We start from the raw sequence: 19,779 nt of genomic DNA, 5'->3' as shown, positions 1-19,779 counted from the left end.
GCCTAAAAGCCTCCAGAACGCCTCTAACATACTTGCTTCCACCACCGTCACTAACAGGCATTCCAGACACAACCACTCGGTGTGTAAAACAAATTGCCTCACATTCATCTCTCCTTTAAACCTTCCCTCTCTCACCTCAAGTAATACCCTCTCAAGATGCTTCTAAGGGAAAAAAAGATCCTGGCTGTCTACCCAATTCAAGCCTCTCATAATTTTATTAACTTATGTCAGGTCTGTCTACAGTGTGTCATCAAAGTTCTGTGCTTCTGCCGATAACATCCTGAGCAGCATCTGTCACATTAACCACTTCCTGCAGCTGCCCTCTATTATCAATGCTTTGCGCACCCACGCCCATACGTTCCTCTGCTCCTCAGGCTCTTCCAAACACATCCTTTCTCCTACTTCTCTAACTTTGTCCCCCCTCCCACTTCTCTCTTCTTCCATTCCCCATTCTGGTTCAACTCTTATCTCCTCTTCTCACCCGCCCATCACCTCCCTCTTGTGTCCCTCCTCCTTCCTTTTCTCCCACTGTCCACTCTCCTGTCCTATCAGATTCCTTCTTCAGCCCTTTACCTCTTCCTTCTATCACCTCCCAGCTTCTCACCATCCCCCCTCCCCCACCCACTTATCGTATCCTCCCCCTCACCTATCACCTGACAACTTGGACTCATCCCCTACCCCCATGCTTATTCCGGCTTCTTCCCCTTAACTTCAAACAAAACATTAAACTAATCCAAAGGGAGATACGGCAGTCTGAAATGCGGGCTTAACTTTGTGTTTACTTTAAGCGAGGCGCGCATGCATCACATGGTGGCATGATGATGTATGCAATTTATGTATTCATACATACAGCCTGTAAAACACTAAATGAACAAGAATACTTAATCGACCAATACATATTACTCAAATATTACTGAACTATTAAACACACAACACTCCTCCCTGCTTAGCTATAAACTCCAACTCAATATAGAATACATCAGTAAACACAGCATAGTAAATTTTAAATTGTCCCGTTCAGGACGGAAGATCTAATTGCTGTGGAGGATTTCTTACTCTTGTGAGATAACACCTTTCCTGACAAGGGGGATCCCTCTGCTTGGCAGGTGAGACTTGTGGCTGTGAAACAATCTCCGGTTCTGGGGCCTCCTCCAGAGTGCTTGTAGGAGTTGACTCTGGGTCTGCAGGAAGTGGTTCCGACAGCAGTAGCCACCTTTTTTCTTCCTTTCTCTCTTCTAGTTTGTGCACCTTGATCTTTGGAAAGTGCATTTAGTTCACTGGAGTATTGCACTTGAAGTTCATGCAATAACCTTAATGCACACAGAATAGATTCTGGTTCTTTATAAACACAAAGCTGAACGGTTGCAAATTTCCTGAAGCTCCTTGAACTCTCTTCTAGCTTAAAACCAAGCCACATTTCGCAAGCAACTGCCTGATTAACATCAGAAGCTTGCTCAGTTAAGTTGCCCGCAAAACATGAGTAGTCAGGCCACTGCTTTCATCACTCATGATTCCTCTGAGCAGCATGATCCTTCCTTGGTCCATATGCTTTCCAAGCAGAGGCAGAGGGTGACCACAAGACCTGCTTGTCCTCTGTTGGCAAGGGTTCATGGTGTTCGGCATGGGGACAGTTGTGGCATCATTCAGTTCCTTTCCTTATTCATTTTCAGTTGACCTTATTGTAGGGGATGTGGTATGCAAGTGGTGGACAGATCTCCAATGAACTTGTAGTCGTCTCAGCCAATCACTTCCCCACAATGCCCCTCCTGTTTTTAATCACATACAAGCTCAATGTAGCTTGTTGGTTGTTGTATTTCATTTGTATGACTGTCACTCCACAGGAGTTATCTTTTCTTCACTACACGTTCTTAGCCGGATATCTACAGGCTTTAGTTTAGGATCCTTGAAATGCCTCTCAAACTCATTTTGAGGAATGACTGAAACAGCTGAGCCAGTGTCTATATCCATTTGAATTAATTGGCCATTCATTTCTGGTGTAAGCCATATTGCTCGTCTATTGTTAGTTTTCACACTGTAAATCCTGGGGGAACCCAGCGTCACTCTCGTCAGTATCAAATTTTTCATCAACATCAGATCAGTGCTCGTTCTGAAACTGCAACTTGGCTTTTTATCTTTTTCTCTTCTCTGTGTAGTCTATTTCTTTTTGTCTGCCCGACACACCCTTTGTACTATAAGTGGCCAACTTTGTTGCATTTTCTGCGAGTTTCACCTTTAAACCTGCATTTCTTTGGCGTATGTGAGCCCCTGCCACAATGGCAACACAATTTGTTCGACCTAGCCGGTTTCTGTTTCGACATTGCAATTTTGTTCATATTCACTTTCACTCGTGATTGCAACGCAATTGCATCTCTATGGTTTTTAAGATGCCACAAGCTAAATGATCTCTTTGTATATCGTTAAGCCCATGAGCAAACTGATAATGCTCAGACAATCTCTTCAATTCAGCGACATATGCTGAAATGGACTCCCCTTCTTTTTGATTCCACTTATAAAACTAAGTGTTCTGTAATCAAAAATGGCTTTGATTCTAATTGTTTCTGCATTACTTTGTCAATATCAGCAAATCTCAATTCTGCTGGTTTGGTTGGAGCAGTTAAACTTCAAAGCAAACTGTATGTCTTTAAACTCAATGCACTTCTCTTTGGCTACTTCATTTGCTTCAAAATATCATTGAATTAGCTCAGTATACATATTCCAGTTATCTTTTGTGCAATCAAACATGTCGATTTTTCTGACATTGCAAGCCATTTCAGCTCCTTTTTATGACTATCACCCGGCACTCACTCTTTATGAACCCATTAATTCTTACTTTTTCTGATTTTTTTTTAAACTTGATCGTGTTCCCTTCTGAAGAGCATGTGCTGCACTGCTTTTTTTTTAACTCAACCACCTCTGTATGCTCCGCACTACTTTGTAACTCGACCGCCTCTCATATATGTACCTATCCAAACATCTCTCAAATGGTACAATTGAACCCTCATTGTGTCATTGAGCATTAGAGCACAGAAACAGGCCACCTAGTCCATGCCAAACTGTTCAACTTCAAACTCAAGTTTACTGTCATCTGACTGTACATATACAACCAAAAGAAACAATGTTCCTCTGGGTCACTGTGCACCAAAACATATATCACACACAGCAAATGTAACAAAATATTACCTGCCTTGTCCCATCAACCCACACCTGGACCATAGCCCTCTACCCGACTCTTATCCATGATCTTATCCAAACTTCTCTGAAAGTTGAAATCAAATCCACATCCACCACTTCCACTAGAAGCTTGTTCCACACTCTCATCACCCTCTGAGTGAAGATGTTTCAACTCAGGCTCCCCTTAAATATTTCACCTTTCAACCTTAACCATGACCCGTGTCCTCTAGTTTCAATCACACCCAATTTCTACGGGAAAAACTCTGCTCACATTTATCCTATCTATATCCCTCATAATTTTGTATACCTCTATCAAATCTCCCCTTATTTTCCTGTCTTCCAGGGAATAAAGTTCTAAATTCAGGGCTTCAAGCCCTCACAACATCCTTGTAAATTTTCAAGGTACTCTATTAGCCACATGGCTGCCTGTTCTATCAGCCTGTTTACTCGAGGCTACAGTACATCACCATTCACTTCACGGTTGAAAATTCTGCCAAGTTTTGAGCCATTTTTCAACATAAGGGTTAAAGGTTAGCTTTATTTGTCACACATAGTGAAATGTGTCGTTTGTGTCAAATCACTTAACAAGGATTGTGCTGGACAGCCCGCAGGTGTCACCACGCTTCTGGCACCAACATAACATACCCACAACTAACCCGAAATTGCCCGGCTTTGTAACGTGGGAGGAAACCAGAGCACCTGGAGGAAACCCACAGGGTCACGATTAGAATGTATAAACTTCTTACAGCCAGCAGTGGAAAATTGGACCCCAATCCTACAGCTGGCGTTATAAAGCACTACGGTAACCACTACACCACTGTCACCCCTTGCTTTTCCTTCCACCAGCTCACATTTCCAGACTGAACCACAGAGAGTCACAGAGCACTAGAGCAAAATTAGAAATCGTAGCCTTCACTTCCAAATCTAGGTCATTAATGCAGTCAAAAAGCAAAAATCACCTCATCGCCAAACCTGCGGTATGACATTATTTATGGCATCTTTCAAAGCACTATTCGCCATGCTCCTCTGTTATCTGTTGCTTAATCAACCTCCTACCCATGGCAACAATGCTCCGTTTATTCATCACCTTCCAATTTTGCTGAGAAACTTGTTAGGAAAAGTTTAAAGACAATAGACAATAGGTGCAGGTGTAGGCCATTCGGCTCTTCGAGCCAGCACCGCCATTCACCGTGATCATGGCTGATCATCCAGAATCAGTACCCCGTACCTGCCTTCTCCCCATATCCCTCGACTCCGCTATCTTTAAGAGCTCTAACTCTTTCTTGAAAGAATCCAGAGAATTTGCCTCCACTGCCTTCTGGGGCAGAGCATTCCATAGATCCACAACCCTCTGTGTGGAAAAAGTTTTTCCTCAACTCCGTTCTAAATGGCCTACCCCTTATACTTAAACTGTGGCCTCTGGTTCTGGACTCACCCATCAGCGGGAACATGCTTTCTGCCTCCAGCGTGTCCAATCCCTTAATAATCTTATATGTTTCAATCAGATCCACTCTCATCCTTCTAAATTCCAGTGTATACAAGCCCAGTCGCTCCAACCTTTCAACATATGACAGTCCCGCCATCCCTGGAATTAACCCAGTGAACCTACGCTGCACTCCCTCCATAGCAAGAATGTCCTTCCTCAAAGTTGGAGACCAAAAATGCACACAATAATCCAGATGGGATCTCACCAGGGCCCTGTACAACTGCAGAAGGACCTCTTTGCTCCTATACTCAACTCCCCTTGTTATGAAGTTCAACATGCCATTAGCTTTCTTAACTGCCTGCTGTACTTGTATACTTACTTTCAGTGACTGATGAACAAGGACACCCAGATCTCGCTGTACTTCCCCTTTTCCTAACTTGATACCATTCAGATAGTAATCTGCCTTCCTGTTCTTGTCACCAAAGTGGATAACCTCACATTTATCCACATTAAACTGCATCTGCCATGCATTTGCCCACTCACCCAAACTGTCCAAGTCACCCTGTATTTTCATAACATCTTCCTCACATTTCACACTACCACCCAGCTTTCTGTCATCTACAAATTTGCTAATGTTACTTTTAATCCCTTCATCTAAATCATTAACGTATATTGTAAATAGCTGCGGTCCCAGCACCGAGCCTTGTGGTACCCCACTAGTCACCACCTGCCATTCTGAAAGGGACTCGTTAATCCCTACTCTTTGTTTCCTGTCTGCCAACCAATTTTCTATCCATGTCAGTACCCTACCCCCAATACCATGAGCTCTAATTTTGCCCACTAACTTCCTATCTGGGACCTTATCAAAGGCTTTCTGAAAGTCCAGGTACACTATATCCACTGGCTTTCCCATGTCCATTTTCATAGTTACATCCTCAAAAAATTCCAGAAGATTAGTCAAGCATGACTTCCCCTTCGTAAGTCCATGCTGACTCGGACCTATCCTGTTACTGCTATCCAAATATGTCGCTATTACATCTTTTATCATTGATTCCAGCATCTTCCCCACCACTGATGTCAGACTAACTGGTCTATAATTGCCTGTTTTCTCTCTCCCCCTCCTTTCTTAAAAAAGTGGGATAACATTAGCTACCCTCCAATCCACAGGAACTGTTCCTGCATCTATAGAACATTGGAAAATAATTACCAATGCAACCACGATTTCTAGAGCCACCTCCTTAAGTACCCTGGGGTGCAGACCATCAGGCCCTGGGGATTTATCAGCCTTCAGTCCCATCAGTCTATCCAACACCATTTTCTGCCTAATGTGAATTTCCTTCAGTTCCTCCATTACTCTAGGTCCTCTGGCCACTGTTACATCTGAGAGATTGTTTGCGTCTTCCCTAGTGAAGATAGATCCAAAGTACCTGTTCAGCTCGTCTGCCATTTCCTTGTTTCCCATAATAATTTCACCTGTTTCTGTCTTCAAGGGCCCAACTTTGGTCTTAACTTTTTTTTCCTCTTCACATACCTAAAGAAGCTTTTACTATCCTCCTTTATATTCTTGGCTAGCTTACCTTTGTACCTCATCTTTTCCCCCCGTATTGCCTTTTTAGTTATCTTCTGTTGCTCCTTAAAAGTCTCCCAATCCTCTGGCTTCCCACTCATCCTTGCTATGTTATACTTCCTCTCTTATTTTTATACTGTCCTTGACTCATGATTTAACTTGCACCCTATATCCAGGCTACTGTTTGGGGGCCTGTAGATAACTCCCATTAGGGTCTTTTTGCCCTTACAGTTTCTCGGTTCTATCCATACTGACTCTACATCTCCTGATTCTATGTCACCCCTCGCAAGTGACTGAATTTCATTCCTCACCCACAGAGCCACCCCACCCCCTCTGCCAATCTGTCTGTCCTTTCGACAGGATGTATTACCCTGAATATTCATTTCCCAGCCCTGGTTCTCTTGCAGCCACGTCTCTGTTATTCCCACAACATCATACTTGCCAATTTCCAATTGAGCCTCAAGCTCATCCACTTTATTTCTTATACTCAGTGCATTCATATATAATGCTTTTAATCCATTTAAAGTAATACTTTTACTCCCCTCACCTTTCACATCGATTCCTATTGCACTTGGCCATACTCTCCAATCCCTCCCTGAGCTTTCTGCCCTGTTAATTGTTGTCTTTCTTAACTTTTCTTATTCTCTCTTTCGCCTTAACTCCATCCTTATATTTCCAGTTCGTCCCCTCCCACCTCCCACTACTTAGTTTAAACACACCCGTGTAGCAGTGGCAAACCTGCCTGCCAGAATGCTGGTCCCCCGTCTGTTAAGATGCAACCCGTCCCTTCTGTACAATTCATCCTTTCCCCAAAACAGATCCCAGTGGTCCAAGAATCTAAATCCCTGCTCCCTGCACCAGCTCCTCAGCCACACACTCAGATCCCCTATCTCCCTGTTCCTGTCCTCACCAGCACAAGGAACTGGAAGCAAACCAGAGATAACCACCCTGGAGGTCCTGCTTATCAGCCTTCTTCCGAGTTCTCTGAAGTCACGCTGCAGAATTTCTTTCCTCATCCTCCCGACGTCATTTGTGCTGACATGCACCACCACCTCCGGCTGTTCACCTTCACTCTTGAGGATGCCCTGCAATCCCTCCGTGACGTCCTGGATCCTGGTACCAGGGAGGCAACACACCATCCTTAAATCCCACTTGTTGCCACAGAAACCCCTTTCTGTACCTCTCCCTACTACCACGCCTCTGCCTGACTTCTGTCTCCTCGGCTTTGTTTCAGTGCCAATTTTTGACTCGCAGACCTGTCCGCCTCTCAGACTGGCACTGTCTTCTGTCCCGACAGCTTCCAAGAGGGTGAACCTGTTATCAAGAAGTACATCCCCCAGGGTCTCCTGTACTCCAAGCATCCATCCCTTCCTCATCGTCACCCCACCCCTTCTCTCTTCCGGTATCTTCGGTGTAACGATCTCGTTGTTGGTCCTGTCGAGAAAACTCTCAGTTTCCCGGATGAACTGGGAAAGACATATGAATACAACTAGTTTACGTGGCTATCTTTTGCCAGCACGGACCAGTTGGGCAGAACAGCTTGTACCTTTGTTGCGTGGCACTATAATTTCGTTAAAAGGTTCGTCACACTAACTTGACTGAGAAGCTTGTTAGGGGCACTGTCGCAGGAAAGCAGCACCCATTATCACGGACCCCACCGTCCAGGCCATAATTTCTTCTCATTGCTGCCATCAGTTAGAAGGTACAGGAGCCTCAGGACCCACACCACCCAGTTCAGGAACAGTTATTACCCCTCAACCATCAGGTGAAAGGTACAGGAGCCTCAGGATCCACACCACCCAGTTCAGGAGCAGTTATTACCCCTCAACCATCAGGGATAAGGTACAGGAGCCTCAGGATCCACACCACCAGGTTCAGGAACAGTTATTACCCCTCAACCATCAGGTGAAAGGTACAGGAGCCTCAGGACCCACACCACCAGGTTCAGGAACAGTTATTACCCCTCAACCATCAGGTGAAAGGTACAGGAGCCTCAGGACCCACACCACCAGGTTCAGGAACAGTTATTACCCCTCAACCATCAGGTGAAAGGTACAGGAGCCTCAGGACCCACACCACCAGGTTCAGGAACAGTTATTACCCCTCAACCATCAGGGATAAGGTACAGGAGCCTCAGGATCCACACCACCAGGTTCAGGAACAGTTATTACCCCTCAACCATCAGGTGAAAGGTACAGGAGCCTCAGGTCCCACACCACCAGGTTCAGGAACCCCTCAACCATCAGACTCTTGAACCAGAGGGGACAGCTTCACTCAACCCAACACTGATCTGTTCCCATAACTTTCAAGGAATTTTCATTGTAGATTCTCAATATTATTTATTTATTATTTTGTTTTCTCCTCTCTTTTTTGTAATTGCACAGCGTGTTGTCTTTTGATATGAATTGTTTGCCCATCTTGTTAAGTGTTGTCTTTCTTTGAGATGCTGCCTGACATGCAGCGTTCTTCCTGCATCTTGTGTGTGTTGCTTGGATTTCTAGCATCGGCAGATTTTCTTGTCCATTATCTTTGGCCCACAATGTGGTAGCGACCTTTTAACCTACTCCAAGATTAATCTAACCTTTCCCTCCCACAGAGCCCTCCATTCTTCTATCAGCCTGAGTCTTCTAAATGTCCTAACATATCTGCCTCTACCATCATCCCTGGCAGAGCATTCCACGCACCCATGTTCTCTGTAAATAAAACCACCTCTGACACCCACGCTATACTTTCCTTTCATCACTTTAAAATTATGCAATCTTGTATTAAGCATTTCCTGGAAAATATTCTCTGGCTGTCCACTCTATGTATGCCTCTTCTAACTTTGTACACCCCTATCAAGTCACCTCTCATCCTCCTTCACGCCTAAGAGAAAAGCCCTAGTTAGCTCGACCTTTCCTTATCAGACACGCTCTCTAATCCAGGCAGTATCCTAGTAAATCTCCTCTGCACCCTCTGTAAAACTTCCACATCCTTCTTATAATAAAGCGACCAGCCTGAGCACAACACTGTAAGTGTGAAACAAATTGCCCGAGGAAATGGTGGGGGGGTGGGTAACAACTCGATTTAAAAATTAATTTGGACTAGTACATGGAAAGGTAAGGTTCAGAGGCATATGGGTCAAGTGTAGGCAGATGGAAGCAACACACAGGATGGTCAGCATGGATGAGCTGGATTGAAGACCTTGTTTCCCTGCAGATGTATCCGGTGTACACAGTGCACTGCCGGATGCAACCGGACCTCTGATACCTTACCAAAATCAAACTAAAGATGAGAAATTTACGCACACCAAGATTCCACATCTAAGAGATAAGATGAGGGATCAGAACACGGAGGTACTTCAAACAAAGGTATGTTACTTGCAGCTTATCAGAATGCTATCTAGGTCTTGCTGTGTGTCTCCATAAAGTACCTGAGATAAGAACAGATGTATGGTTATAGAACATAGAGCAATCCAGGTTCTTCAGCTCACGATGTTGCGCCGACCTTTTAACCCACTCTAAGATCAATCTAACCCTTCCTTCTCACATAGCCCCCATTTTTCTACCATCCATGTGCCTATCTAAGAGTCTCTTAAACATCCCCAATGTATCTGCCTCCACCACCCCTGACAGGGCATTCCACAAACCCATCACTCGCCGTGTAAAAAAAAAACTACCTCTGAAATCCCCTCTATACTTTGCTTAATTCCTATTAAAACTATGTCCATATTAGCCATTTCTGACCTGGGGAGAAGGTGCTGGCTGTCCACTCTTATGTATGCCCCTCACCATCTTGTACACCTCTAAAATATCACCTCTCAAAATACGTAAATGGATGGGAAAGGTCAGAGAATCAGAATCAGGTTTATTATCACTGGCATGCGTCATGAAATTTGTTAACTTAACAGCAGCAGTTCAACATAATAAAGAAAGGGAAAAAAATTAAATAGAAAAAGTAAATCAATTACAGTATATGAATATTGAACAGATAAAAAATAATGCAAAAACAGAAATAATATATACTTTTAAAAAGTGAGGTAGTATTAATAGATTGAATGTCCATTTAGGAATCGGATGGCAGCAGGGAAGAAGCTATTCCTGAATAGCCAAGTGTGTGCCTTCAGGATCCTGTACCTCCTACCTGATGGTAACAATGAGAAGAGGGCATGTCCTGGTGATAGGGGTCCTTCACAAGGGATGCTGCCTTTCTGAGTCACCACTTCTCGAAGATGTCTTGGATACTACAGAAGCAAGTACCCAAAATGGAGCTGACAAATTTTACAATTTTCTGCAGCTTCTTTCAATCCTGTGCAGTAGCTTCCCTGCGCTCCCCCCCCCCCCCGCATACCAGAGAGTGATGCAGCCAGTCAGAATGCTCTCTATGGTACATCTACAGAAGTTTACAAGTGTTTTAATTGACAAACTGAATCTCTTCAAACTCCTAATGAAATATAGCTGCGATCTTGCCTTCTGTATAGCTGGGACCAGGTTAGATTCTCAGAGATCTTGACACCCAGGAACTTGAAATTGCTCACTCTCTCCACTTTTGATCCCTCTACGAAGATTGGTTCACATTTCCTCATCTTACCCTTCCTGAAGTCCGCAATCAGCTCTTTCATCTTACTGACATTGACTGCCAGGTTGTTGCTACGACACTACTCCACTAGCTGGCATATCTCCTTCCTGCACACCCTCTCGTCACCATCTGAGATTCTACCGACAATGTTTGTATCATCAGCAAATTTATAGATGGTATTTGAGCTATGCCTAGCCGCACAATCATGGGTATAGAGGAAATAGAGCAGTGGGCTAAGCACACATCCCTGAGGTGCACCAGTGTTGATCGACAGTGAAGAGGAGACATTGTCACCAATCCGTACAGACTGTGGTCTTCAGATTAGGAAGTCGAGGATCCAATTGCAGAGGGAGGTACAGAGGCCCAGGTTCTGTAACTTCTCAATCACAATTGTGGAATGATGGTGTTAAATGCTGAGCTGTAGTAAATGAACAGCATCCTGACATAGGCATGTAACCCTTGGTTTGCTAGCTGCTGAAACTAGGGAATGATAGCCCCCAGCCTAGCCAAACTTACGAAATCTCGTTTGGGTGGATGCTGTGCGATGCATCCCGTTATAAATCAGTACGACGACATAACAAACAATACACAATATGCGATTAAGCGATTGAACTTTATAATTCTTAATTTGACTATATGGTTAGTAAAGAAACCAAAGAAAGAAAAGGGCTCATTCTCATGAAACCAGTCTAACGCGCAAACGTTGGAGCTCACAGTGTCGTCCATGTGTTCCCGTCATCCTCCCCCGAGCATAGCCGACCCTCGGACCCTCGTTCCTCAGTCCACTCCGTCCAGCTGTCTACCAACTCCTCCCATTAGCATCCTCTCTCTTCATTGCTCCCTGACAGAAGACCGCAAAATCCCTCTCCCAGTCGCACAAGAAAGAACATCCCGCTCATTGGCTAACATGCCCCATTATCTCTAGTCATAAGGCAAACATTGCTGCTACAGAGAAACCATTACTTTGGCCTTAGCAGTGAAATCTTACAGAGTGTTACAGGTGTTTGTATTGTCCAGGTAGTCTAAGGCCATATGAAGACCCATTGAGATTGTGTCTGTTGGAGACCCATTGTGGCAATGGGTCCAGGTCCTTGCTGAGACAGGAGTTCATTCTGGCCATGACCAACCTCTCAAAGCATTTCATCACCATAGATGTGAGTGCTACTGGATGATAGTCATTAAGGTAGCTCACACTACTCTTCTTGGGCACTGGTATAATTGTTGCCTTTTTGAAGTAGGTAGGAACTTCCAACTGTAGCAGTGAGAGGTTGAAAATGTCCTTGAATACTCCTGCCAGTTGGTTGGCACAACCTCACCAGCTACTCCATCGGGGCCTTCCGCCTTGTGAAGGTTTACCCTCCTTAAAGATAAGCCTGACATCGGCCTCTGAGACAGAGATCACAGGGTCACCAGGTGCAGCAGGGATCTTCACAACTATAGTTATTTTCTCCCTTTCAAAACAGGCATAGAAGGCGGTGAGTTCATCTGGTAGTGAAGCATCGCAGCCATTCATGCTATTGGGTTTCTCTTTGTAGGCAGTAATGTCCTGCAAACCCCACCAGAGCTGATGTGCATCTGAAGTCATCTCCAACTTCACTCAGAATTATCTCTCTGCTCTTGAAATAGCCCACCGCAAGTCATACCTGATTTTCTTGTAGAGATGCAAACATGAGGAAATCTGCAGATGCTGGAATTTCAAGCAACACACATAAAAATTGCTGGTGAATGCAGCAGGCCAGGCAGCATCTATAGGAAGGGGTACAGTCGACGTTTCGGGCCTTCTTTCAGTTAGCCCTGACAATGGGTCTCGGCACAAACCGTCGACTGTACCTCTTCCTATAGACGCTGCCCGGCCTGCTGCGTTCACCAGCAACTTTTATGTGTGTTGCCTTCTTGTAGAGACCTGGGTTTCCAGACTTAAATGCCATGGATCAAGCCCTCAGCAGACAATGTAATTCCTGGTTCATCTACGGCTTTTGGTTTGGGAATGTACAGTGTTTTCGTAGGTACACACTCATCCACACAGGTTTTAAAGAAGTCGGTAACAACTGCATCACACTCAGAGATTCAAAGATGAATCCCTGAATACAATCCAGTCCACCAATTCTAAATGGTCCCGTGCTTTCCTTGTCCATACCTTCTTGGTACTCACTACTGGTACTTCAGTCTCAAAGAGCAGAAATACAGCTGGCACTTAATTGCGAGATATTTCAGGTTTGGGGAGCAGGCTTCGGACAACATTGATATATTTGTAAACCAGGAGGAGTTGATCATGAGAGATGGGACAAACACGGGAAAATGGGACTAGCTCAGGAAGGCATCTATGTCAGCATAGACAAGTTGGGCTGGAGGACGTGCCTTTGTGTTGTATTATTCTACAACTCTCTGCTGCCTTTGGTTTGTTTTTCACCAATGCACACAAAGTGCTGGAGGAACTCAGCAGATCAGGCAGCATCTACAGAGAGGAATAAGCACTTCAGTCCGAGTGTTTTCGAGTTCAGAGTAAATCTATTATCAGTGTATGTATACAGTAGCTATAAAAAGTATTCACCCCAGTTTGAAGTCTTCATGTTTTATTGTTTACAACACTGAATCACGGTAGATTTAATTTGGCTTTTCTTGACACTGATAAACAGAAAAACACTCTTTTGTGTCAAAATGAAAACAGATCTCTACAAAGTGATTCAATGTTGTAAAACAATAAAACATGAAAATTTCCAAGAGGGGTGAATACTTCTTATGGGCACTGTATGTCACCATATACTAGACTGAGATTCACTTTCTTGCAGAAATTCACAGTGAAATAAATACAAAACAATGAAAACTACTTACAAATGAAAACTGACAAACAACCAATGTGCAAAAGAAGAGAAAGAATGCAGAAACATAAAAAACTAACAAATACTGAGAACATGAGTTGTAGAGACCATGAACATGAATCCGTAGGTTGTGGAATTAATTCAGTTGAGATGAGTGCATTCAAGAGCCTTTATGATTTATGTTTATGTGTTTACAGACAGGGTGAGTTGAATTAAGTGTCATAGAATTATAGATTTGTAGAGCACTACCGCACAGAAACAGGCCTTTTGACCCACCACTAGGAGTTTGAAGAGATTTGGTACGTCAACAAATACACTCAAAAACTTCTACCGATGTACCTTCGAGAGCATTCTGACAGGCTGTATCTGTGTCTGGTATGGGGGCAGGGGGAGGGGCGGCTACTGCACAGGACCGAAAGAAGCTGCAGAGGGTTGTAAATTAATTTGTCGGCTCCATCTTGGGTACTAGCCTACAAAGTACGCAGGACATCTTCAAGAAGCATTGTCTCAGAAAGGCAGCGTCCATTATTAAGGACCTCTAGCACCCAGGGCATGCCCTTTTCTCACTGTTACCATCAGGTAGGAGATACAGAAGCCTGAAGGCACACACTCAGCAATTCCAGAACAGCTTCTTCCCCTTTGCCATCCGGTTCCTAAATGGACATTGAACCCTTGTACACTTACTTCACTTTTTTTAATATATATTATTGCTGTTTTTTGCATGATCTTTAATCTATTCAATATACTTATACTGTAATTGATTTACTTTTTTATTACTAATTTTTTTTCTCTTCTTCTACATTTATGTATTGCATTGAACTGCTGCTAAGTTAACGTTTTCACGACACATGCCAGTGAAAATAAACCTGATTCTGATTCCATGCCAAACTATTAATTTGCCTGGTCCCGTTGACATCTATCTGCACCAACCTTCTCTTAAATATTGAAATCAAACCCACATCACCACTTCCACTAAAGACACATTTCACACTCTCACCACTCTGTGAAGAAATTGTCCCTCGGGTTCCCCTGAAATATTTGACCCTTATTTCACCCTTAAGCCATGACATCTAGTGATAATCTCACCCAACCTCAAAGGAAAAAGTCTGTTTGCATTTACCCTATCTATAGCTCTCATAATTTTGTATACCATAATTTTAATAAATCTCTCCTCATTCTCCTACACTGTGTGTAATTGAATGTTAAACCACAGAGAAACATTCCCCACTCCCTAGTGCTCTGCCACCACCCCAGTAAGCAAAGAGCACCAGTGACATCTCATCTCACATCCCATCCAGCCCTGTTAATTAACCTGCGTTAGGTTCCGCGAGCTTACAGGGCAGCTGCTCTACCCGAGACCACAGGAAGCTACAGAGAGTTGTGGACACAGCTCAGCATGTCACAGTAGCCAGCCTCCCCTCCATGGACACTGTCTACACTTCTCACTGCCTCAGTATAGCAGCCTGCAAAATCAAAACCTCACCCACCCCAGACATTCTCTCTTCTCCCACTGGGAAGAAGATCCAAAAGTACATACCACCAGGCTCAAGGACAGCTTCTCTCCTGTTGTTATGACTATTGGTTTGTTATTACAATTGATAGACATACAAAGACACAATGAAAAGCTTGTCTTGCATACTCTTCATACAGATCAATTCATTGCACAGTGCATTGAGGTAGTACAGGTTCACAATCCTTTATCCAAAATCCTTGGGGCCAGTTGCATTTTGGAGTTCAGAATTTTTCGGATTTCAGATCACACCCCCCCCCCCCCACCGGATACCAAAAAAAAACACATGCTGTATGCTCAGGTCCCTTATTTAACCTGTCTCAGTGCGGTGGACTTTAGGACCCGGCGGCGCACCAACCCTACACACATCCTCCCGTATACTTTAAATCATCTGTAGATAATTGTTATACTGTATTATTTAGGGAATCATGACAAGAAAAAACATTCAATAACACATAAAAATATACAGCATCAAACGAACCAAATCAAACACATGGTAAGTGACTTATTGGAATGAATGTAGAACGTCACTGTAAACCTTCAGTAACTTGTCTTTCTGTTTATTTAAATCATATACATTGGTAGTTCCGACTCTATTTTCTTCAGTAAGGCGCCGCACAGACACACCACGATCAAGCTTCTGCAATAACTCCACTTTGTGTTATTGATAATGATAGATGCTTTCTTCTCTTTTTCTCATTGTTACCCATAGGGGTATCTGCAGCTCCTTTTGACATTTTCACAGTAAAATTAAACACAAAGTCAACAGTGAACACAAAATATCAGCAAACAACAAATGCACGTGTAACCAGTACGAGCGCTGAGCCACAACTGACGTCTGGTGACCTCTACTAGTGCTGCCACGTCACACCTGAGTGACGTCAGCTGTTGGCGAAAAAAACTTCGGTTTTCGGAGCTTTTTGGATTTCAGAATTTTGGATAAAGGAATGTGCACCTATACAAGGTAAAACAATAACTGAATGCAAAGTAAAGTGTTACAGTTGCGAAGTGCAGTGCAGGTAATCAATAAAGTACAATATCATAATGAGGTAGATTGAGAGCCTATCGTACAAGAGGTCAGTTCAAGCGTCTGATACAGTGGGATAACAGCCATCCTCGAGCCTGGTGGTACATGCTTTCAGGCTTTTAAACCTTTTACCTGGTGGCAGGAGAGTACAGGGAATATCCATCGTGGGTGGGGTCTTTGATTATGCTGGTTGCTTTACTGAGGCTGTAAGGTGTTGACAGGGTCCATGGACTCTGGTTTACTGTGTCCATAACTGAGCTGCATCTGCAGGTTCTTGCGGTCACATGCAGTACAACACATTGGACTCTTGACCTCATAATCTACCTCATTATGACCTTGCACCTCATTGTTTACCTAAAGGGCACTTTCTCTGCAATTTTATTCCACATTGTGTCATTGTTTTACCTTGTTCTACCTCAATACACTGTGTAATGATCTGATCTGTATGGACAGACACAGACATCCAAGACTAGTATCTCGGTACACATAACAATAATAAACCAATTTACCAGGACGCTGCCTGCATAAGAGAGCACATAGGTTTAGCAAGCTCGGGCTTTTCTCTTTGGAGCAAAGGATGACGAGAAGTGACTTGATAGAGGTTTACAATATGACAAGACAGTATATCATAAAATGGATAGCCAGGGGCTTTTTCGCAAGGTGGAAATAGCTAATACAAGAGGGCATAATTTTATATTATTTGAAGGAAAGTGTAGGGGGATATCAAAGGTAGTTTTTTTTTGTAAACACAGAGAGTGGTGCGTGGAATGTCCTGCCAGGCATGGTGGTAGAGGCAGGTGCATTAGGAGATTTAAGAGACTCTTAGATAAGCACATGGATGAAAGAAAATGGAGGGACATGTGGGAGGGAAAGTCAGATTTATCTTGAAGTAGGTTAAAAAGTCAGCTCAACATTGTGGGCCGAAGGGCCTGTGCTGTGTTGTCCTGGCCTATACCAGTTTTTCCAATCTCTCTGTGCTCCCTAATTTAACCAGTTTCTGCAGCTCCTCCTCAATCTCAGTTGGCTTCCCCCTTTACTGGGAAAAGTCTGTTTGTGTTTGTGCTGAGTGCCTTTGGCTCTGCTCGAAATGTACAATTCAAGGAAGGGAAACAGGGTTAAGATTTCAGGTTCATGACCCTTGTCAGAACAGGGAGTCTCAAAGTTGAAACATTGACCACACTTCTCTCTTCACAGGTGCTGACTGACCTGCTGAGTGTTTCCAGCAATATTTTTACTTAAAATTACTAATTTTTGTGTTCTATTTCATATAGATTCCTTGAATCACAGAGTTATAGAGACTACAGCACAGAAACAGGCCTTAGAATATTGCCAACAACAGGAATTCTGCAGATGCTGGAAATTCAAGCAACACACATCAAAGTTGCTGGTGAATGCAGCAGGCCAGGCAGCATCTCTAGGAAGAGGTACAGTCAACGTTTCAGGCCGAGACCCTTTGTCGGGACTAACTGAAGGAAGAGCTAGTAAGAGATTTGAAAGTGGGAGGGGAAGGGAGAAATCCAAAATGATAGGAGAAGACAGGAGGGGGAGGGATGGAGCCAAGAGCTGGACAGGTGATTGGCAAAAGGGATACGAGAGGATCATCGGACAGGAGGTCCGGGAAGAAAGACAAGGGGGGGGAACCCAGAGAATGGGCAAGGGGTATATCCAGAGGGACAGAGGGAGAAAAAGGAGAGTGAGAGAAAGAATGTGTGTATAAAAATAAATAACAGATGGGGTACGAGGAGGAGGTGGGGCATTAGCAGAAGTTAGATAAGTCGATGTTCATGCCATCAGGTTGGAGGTTACCCAGAATATTGCCAGCCTGGTCTTCCGCCTAGTTCCATTGACCCGCACCTGGACCATAGCCCTCCATATTTTTGTATCCATGTACCTACCCAAACTTCTCTTCAATGTTGTAAATAAAATAAAGGCATCCATTAGTCTTGCAAGACCATGGATCTGTGCCTGGAAAGTCTTCACTCTCCAGGGCGCAGGCCTGGGCAAGGTTGTAATGAAGACCAGCAGTTGTCCATGCTGCAAGTCTCCCCTCTCCACGACACCAATGTGGTCCAAGGGAAGGGCATGTATAGGTGTGATTAAGTGCCTTGCTCAAGGACACAACACGTTCCCTCGGCCGGGGCTTGAACTCACGACCATTCAGGTGGCTAGTCCAATGCCTTAACCACTTGGCCACCTGCCCACATTCAATGTTGTAATCGTATCCTTATCCACTACTTCTGCTGGCAGCTCGTTCCACACTCTCTATCAACCCCCAGCACCCATTTTCAGCTGGGTGGACTGGAGCAGTAAACAAGGTGGCTTGCTCAAGGACACAACAGGTTGCCTTGGCTGGGGCTCAAACTCATGACCTTCAGATCTCTAGTCCAATGCCCTAACCGTGGCCACCCCATCTATACCTCTATCAAGTCTCCCATCATTCTCCTACACTCCAGGGAATGACATCCCAACCTGTTCAACTTTTCCCCATAACTCAGGTCCTCAAGTGCTGGCAACATCCTTGTAAATTTTCTCTGTACTCTTTCAATCTTACTGATACCTTTCCTGTAGGTAGGCGACCAGAACTACAAACAACACTTCAAATTTAGCCTCACCCAAGTCTTACACAACTTCAACTCCCGAATTCAACTTTGCAGCCTTAGATATGCCCGCCCATGTCCTACACACTTACAATTCCTAAATTTTACAAAACAGTTTTTCATTCGGATTTACGCGGCCAGCTCATCTTTTCCCCTGCTCCCCCGTTTTAACTTCTGGCTCTGGACGGGATGGGCGGTTCCCGCACCGATGGGTCGATCTCTCCCTGGAGGTTTTGTCTGGAAGTTTAATCGTTTCCTGTGACGTTTCTGTCCACAAACTCGCTCTTCACAGCCACCCTCGCTTCAGGGTGGACTAATGTAATTTCCAGTACACAAGTGTAAAGGAGAACGAAATAATTGTTATTCCGGGCCCCATACAGCGCAAAAAAGTAAGATTAAAAAAAACAATAACAAAAAACAGTAAATATAAATACATAAGATAGCTTATATACATGGATTGATTGTATGTTCATAAAGTGACGCTAGACACATGATAGTCTATACATAAGGTGTCTGACAGTAAATAATAAAGTAGTGCTGGTGGAATTTGGGAATTCAGGTAAAATTTGAGTAAAATCTCTGCTTCATTTCTGCCCATTCCTTCACAACCATACATGGGGCGAGTCTTTGCCACGCTCACGCCGGTTAGCAGGGTTGGGAAGACTCCCAGCCCAAAGTTCGCCACAACTTTTGAAAAGTTTGGGAGACTTACCCTAGGAGCGCCTGCTGGGCGATGCTTCGTCCTCGGTTCTTTGGGCTGGGACCGAAGAGCGAGCAAGAGGGAGGAGACAACGAGGGCAGGGCGGGGACGCACACTGAGACGACCCGCTAGTCACCTCACTCCCTCTGGCGGTGGCAGTCACATCCCGAACGCTAACGACTTCTCGTTCTGCGGGTGGGACCACACACAAACACTTGGAATACAGTGTGCTTTTACTGGTCAGAATTCTTACCACGCACATATGAAAATGGAGCTTGTCGCTTTACGCAAAGATATAAAATTACTGTTGATTACAATAATAAAGAAACTGTACCGAGGTGGAATAATCAGGTAGTGTTCATGGCTTCATAGAGTATTGTTGGTAGTCCGTGCTATGACAGGAGA

General features: G+C 44.1%; 1 protein-coding gene across 2 annotated transcripts in view; it reads right to left on the bottom strand.

Moving 5' to 3' along the window:
- LOC140199285 (protein lifeguard 3-like) overlaps positions 1 to 19,450 on the bottom strand; it is a 97,569-nt gene extending 78,119 nt beyond the window's left edge. For both annotated transcript variants that reach the window (XM_072261082.1, XM_072261083.1), the window contains exon 1: positions 19,387 to 19,450. The gene's annotated coding sequence lies outside the window, so the exon portion shown is untranslated. The remainder of the gene's footprint in view (positions 1 to 19,386) is intronic.
- Positions 19,451 to 19,779: the final 329 nt, after the last annotated feature.

This window comes from Mobula birostris, chromosome 6, assembly GCF_030028105.1.
Source record: "Mobula birostris isolate sMobBir1 chromosome 6, sMobBir1.hap1, whole genome shotgun sequence".
In the NCBI taxonomy this organism is placed as follows: Eukaryota; Metazoa; Chordata; class Chondrichthyes; order Myliobatiformes; family Myliobatidae; genus Mobula; species Mobula birostris.
The sequence above is the reverse complement of the archived record's forward strand: the minus strand, read 5'-3'. Positions and strand labels throughout refer to the sequence as shown.